Here is a 5,963-nt window from a genome sequence, read left to right on the forward strand (position 1 = left end):
TCCTTATTTTTCAAATTTTCAAAACAATTTTAATTAAAATACTGAAAATATTTTTTTTATGTTTTTACATTTTTACTTATTTTTGTCTCCATTTTTAAGAAATCATTTTCTAATTTTACAATCAAACAAGTTGTCTTCAACGTTTTCTATTTTCTAAGAAAATAAAAATAACCTATGTTTTCTAAAGATCAAACGGACCACGGACCATTAATGTTCAAAACTTAAGGCTCAATTTAAAATGAAACTAGAATGTTCAAAACTTGGTCAAAGTCAATTTTGGTCAATTGAAAATGAGAGAGATAACTTGGGGATCAAATTGATATGTTCAAAAATTTGAGGAATAATTTAGAATGAAAATCATAATTAAAGAATTTGAGGAATAATTTAGAATGAGAGCCGTAATTTAGGGGTACTGCAACGCAGTTACTCTTAAAGTATTATTCCATCAAAAGTAGAAATAAGCTAAACAACAATACAAAGGCATTTAGTCGAATTTAGATGTGAAAACATCACAGTGATCGACAAGTTCACCACTATTGCCTAAAGTAAATTCACATTAATCGTTGATGCAAATTAGACACCAAAAGGCGAATTCCGAGTCTAGATGATTACAATGGCTAGCAGATGGAAAAACATGCATGGATCCATGGATCCATCTTAATGTGAGGTTGATTTTCCATCTCTGTTAAAATTTCTTCCATAGCCTCGAGATTTGACATGACGCCAAATGAATTGATGCAGATTCTGTAACTGAAGTTGTCGGGGGAGACATTCTTCTCCTTCATCTCCCTCATCACATCAGGTACCTTCTCATGCCGTTCGGTATTCGTGTAAAGACGCATAATATCATTGTAAGAGCATTCGAGGCAAAACCCAGCTCCTCCATTTTCCGCAAATGAGAGAGGGACTTGTCTGTCGCTGACGCACATAACAGTTCAGAAGAGCACCATACGTCTTATTGGTTTTATCTTGGTCCTTCAATCCATTAAAATAGTTTTCTGCGGCAGCAAATCCTCGAACTTTACCGATGAGATCCAATTGCACGGCATGTTCGGTAGGTAAAAAGGCACAAAGACCCTTTTTATTCACCCATTCAGAAACCTGGACCCATTAGACATCAGAGTAACAGAAAAGAAGCAAATTTAGCCATAATCTAATGGTTTGAAGTTTGAAGATTCAATTACAAACTAAAACCGCAACTCCATATCTGAAAATTTCATGCAAATATGTATTCAAACGCCACCCAAAAAAATAAAACAATTTAAGCATCAAGTTACTTGCCACAATCAACCTTAACTAACAAGTTTGTATTTGCAGGTCTAGAAACAGTTCACATTCATTCATTCACCTCCACTTTAGGCAACAATGTGGAGCAACCAGCAACAATCGAAACAACAGTCTCATAATTTCATTCTTCTCTTGAAGTTGCAAACTGCAATTATATCAACAGTTACGAAACAGAATCAATTATTACAAGGATAGACCTAAATGACAAACTCAAACTAATTCAGCCGAACAAGTCAATCATTCTTTCAAAACTGTAACTTTTTCTCTCTCTTATCTGCTATGTTCATTATTCCATTCAAATACATACAAAATTTTGCAGGTCGAGAGTTGACTCTAGAAAACAAAGTCTCACGTTTTACTCGATCATCTCCATTGCATCAACTACCCTATAAATCGAGTCGAATTATGAAAACAAATCTCGGAAACTAGTTGACAGTGATGATATCAAAATATGTCTTGGCTTTTTAAAGTTAAAAAATTCAAATCAATAGCATCATTCAGTTTTCACAAATGCTAAATACTTAATATGGCATGTTGTTCCCATGTTTGAGCCAGTCTTCAAGCTCAGCTTCGATGCTTTTGTAGGGGCCTCCCAAAGGACTGATTCTGGAATACAAAGTGGCTTTATTGACCCTGTCTGTATAATAAAATCGGCTAAAAAATCCACATTGAGCATGGGATTTTGAGTTTAACAACAGCTTTGTGGAGTTCATGCATGTCTTCTGGGGATTTTAACAGAAATGAAACGAAATATCATAAATTGCTTTGGCAGATCCTTCGAGTTGGGTTTATGAGACATAGGGGTTAATGAATATGGGCCTTTTTTCTCACTAATGGGTTAAGATGTTGGATTTTTATATAAAATGGGCCTTAGAAAATGAATTTAGAGTGCGACTTAAATTTTAATTTAGTTCGATTCAAAAGTTTGTAGTACGTTTCAATTGATGAAAAATAAATTGTAAGAAGAAAAGAGAAACTTGTGATAGCTGTAGAGATTCTTAAGATTAGAGTTAAAATCAAGTCAAAGACCTCTTGTAATTTTAATATTATAAAAAATTTCTTTTTATTAGTAATTTTTTATTTGATGAAAATAAATTGGTGCCACTTATTGTTTACAATTCATCTTTTTTAATTTAGATGGAGAACCGTAGTAGATGAAAAAAATCAATATTTTTATGAGAAGGCTAAATGTATAAAGAAGATTTAAACTATGAATAGTGTAAAGAGAGTCTCTAACCCCTTTTAGTTGTGATTGAGAGATATTTATAATAATTCTAATTGAAAGAGTAAGAAAAATCAATATAATTATTGTAAGTTGACGAATTATAAAAAAAATTTAGATTTCGTTCTAATAGAATACATAGGTAGTTGTTATGAATAAGAGATTCAAAGAGAGCAACCAAGTCAGCAATTATAACTACTACTACAGCTGTCCAAGAGAACACATGTTAAGAAGGTGTCAAGGACTTTGGATGAATTCATTTATCATGCATTTAGTTGCTTAACTTATAAGGGAAAGGGGGTAACAGAATAGGCATGAAAATTGTTAATGAAATACTTCCTTCTTATTCCTACTTCTGTTTTTCCTTTTCTTCTTCATCTCTTCTCTACTTCTTCTATCTGAAAGTGGATAATTGTTCTTAACATTGGCGCTTCCGTTGAGAGTTGAAAGAAACGGAGACACCTATTTACGTTGGGTTATCCATAGTTGAAGGCACGAATCCTGAATCATGGATTTCTCATGCTGAAGAATACTTCAAGTTCTACCAAACAGAAGATAATCATCGAATTACTATGGCTGCGTTTTACTTTGAAGGAATTGCCTATCGATGGTATCTATGGATGAAGCGGTATCAACAACTATCATGTTGGGAAAATTTCATCAAAGCGATAATGGCAAGATTTCAATGCAATACTCGAGACAATCTAAGCACAATGGTCCCCTACGTGTTCGATAAATTGCCAATATCGATAACGATAAACACTGGATTTGTCGCTCAATCGATTAAGAGTAAAAGTGGAGATGATTTTCAAAATGATGAAACAATGATGAATGAAACAGATGCCATTAAAAGTTTGCAGGAGACTGTCGCTTGCCACGAACGACAACTAGACTCTTTTAAAAACTCATGCCGAGGAGCAGAAGCAAGCAAATGAAAAGAACCAACAACTACTTCAGAATGTACTGCGTCAAATAACGACAATCTCAATGAAGTTGGGACTGACGTTCAAGGAACACTATGAAATCGATGGATCAAAAGAGGTTGAGCCAAAACAAAATTATTTCAGCAGAAATTTTCACTATGTGTTCGATGAATTGTCACCATTGACTGATAATGAAATTGTAGATCCAGTGATTCAGGATAGTGAGAAGGTTGATTTTCAAATTGGTACAACGGCGATTATAGGTTCACCCAAACCCATCGAGATCTCAGAACATCATGTTGAAGATAAGGCTATTCAAGCACAAAAGTCATCATCGATTAAAATTTCTAAAAACTCTTGATAATTACAGAGAATCATCTCAATGAAAGTAAGTGTGGCAACCTTCAGATTGAATTCAATTTTCAAATTACTGAATATCTAACATTGAAATCCTTGAGGCTGTATGTACCGATGTTGTTGATGATATTGGTACTATGCTTATGAGAGTTGCATATAAGAGATTATTGATTAGGTTCTTCATGTTTACAACTGTTAATGCTGGGGGAAATCTTAAAGGGATTCATTCATTGGTGTTTACACACAAAAATGTACTGATTAAGTTTGATGATCCTTTTAAGTTTAGGCTTTTGCTAATGGGGAAGTGTATGACCCAATTCTTTGGGAGTTTTGAAGGCAATGATGTTAGCTTTGTTTTAGTGGTTTCTTCTTGGGAGGCTACAACTAGATATTTGTGGGAGTTTTGATTTTTCCCTAGTGCACTAATTAATATCGACAAAGGTGATGGGGTAGTTGAACTAGTAAAAGTTATTGAGACACTTGATGTAGATTCGAGCAAGGAGGTTGTCTGACCTTATATAAGTGCAACAAAGGATTTTGTTTTTGTCAAGTTAAAACCATATCGGCAGGTACCTCTTAGCTTTCTTTGCTTCTGGATTCACACGAATATTGGTATTAACTTGTTTGTACATCCCTTCAATGCTGCTGGGCTGGATACATCTCTTAATCAACTTGATGAAGTTAAATTGGTACTTCTCAAGCTCATTTTCCATCAAAAGCCTCATATATGCAGCAACATGGCCTCTATAAGGGTATATACGGTGAACTTTGGGATTAAATTGTTTAGTGTATTTGTTAAATGTAGTAAACCTCTTTTCATTGTGAGGAATATATCTTCTACTATCCAAAGCACCTTTGAGAACACCGAAAGCATGGTTTCTGGTAATAGTTGTGACAAGATCAACATCGAGGAGAGCAGAGGCAAAGTCAAGGTACACTTTCATTTATCGATGGCAGAGAAGTTTCAAGGATGTCTTCCTCGGAGGAGATGTGGCTGTTGAATATGCAATGAGAGAGTTTGCCAAGCAAGAAGTTCAATCTGGGGAGCTAGCAATTATTTTCGAGGAAGCTGTGGCTCCACATGAATGTCTTGCCCAAAGTAAAGTGTATTTCTTCCCTAAAGGAGCTGCAACGTGTGTTGGTTTTCATGTTTGTGTTGAAAGCGGTGGAGAGATTTTGCTTCTTCATTGGTACAAGGTAAAAGGGATTCAATTGATCCTTAGCACTGAAATAGTGAAAGCATATCTTATTGCAAGACCCTAGTTAGCACAGCCGGAGAAACATTGAAGTATCAAGTTTTGATCTTTACAACTAGTTCCACCGTTATATGGTTGACAGAGTTTAGAGTGCAAGGAGCTGACGCCAAAATCATAGTTTACTTGAGAGAAATTGATGGTGATGCCAAAACAAAGAGGAAGGACAAGGTTGCTATCTTTGGGGGAGGCTATATTGGTCTTGAGCTTGGTGCAACAATGAACATTAACAATTTTGGTGTTAACATGATGTTCCCCGAACCATGGTGCATGCACCAATTTTTCATCTTGGATACCTCCACTTTCTATGAGAATTATTATCCTAATAAAGGGATCAAAGGTATAGAGGAAACCGTGGCAATTGGATTCATAGTCAAGTCAAAACGAGTGGTGAAGGAAGCTGAACTCCAGGATGGCAGAGTCTTGAAGCTGACCATGTCGTTGTTGGTGGGGTGCTTCGAGCATATGAGGTTGCAGTGGATTGAGATTAGTACTTGGATGCCCATGGATGATTTTCGGCGAACAAACCCTTCTAAGAACCTTGAGGACAAGGTTCTTTTCCGAGGGGATGATATTGTAATGAATAAGAGATTCAAAGAGAGCAAACAAGTCAGCAATTATAACTACTACAGGTGTCCAAGAGAACACATGTTAAGAAGGTGTCAAGGACGTTGGATGAATTCATTTATCATGCATTTAGTTGTTTAGCTTATAAGGGAAAGGGGTATCAGAATAGGCATAAAATTGTTAATGAAATACTTCCTTCTTATTCCTCTTCCTGTTTTTCTATTTCTTCTCTATCTCGTCTCTACTTCTATCTGAAAGTACAGAATTGTTCTTAACATACGTTAGATGTCATATATGAAGGCTCGGCACTTCTCTTATGAAGGGGCCCCCTCTTGTAGTTGTACTGCGGGGTTG

At 35.6% G+C, this 5,963-nt stretch overlaps 2 pseudogenes; one reads left to right on the forward strand and one right to left on the reverse strand.

The window, feature by feature from the left end:
* Positions 1 to 617: 617 nt before the first annotated feature.
* Positions 618 to 2,001, reverse strand: LOC120170761 (annotated as a pseudogene).
* Positions 2,002 to 3,496: 1,495 nt separating this feature from the next.
* Positions 3,497 to 5,750, forward strand: LOC120170762 (annotated as a pseudogene).
* Positions 5,751 to 5,963: the final 213 nt, after the last annotated feature.

This window comes from Hibiscus syriacus, unplaced genomic scaffold, assembly GCF_006381635.1.
Source record: "Hibiscus syriacus cultivar Baekdansim isolate YM2019G1 unplaced genomic scaffold, ASM638163v2 tig00111792_pilon, whole genome shotgun sequence".
NCBI classification, from domain to species: Eukaryota; Viridiplantae; Streptophyta; class Magnoliopsida; order Malvales; family Malvaceae; genus Hibiscus; species Hibiscus syriacus.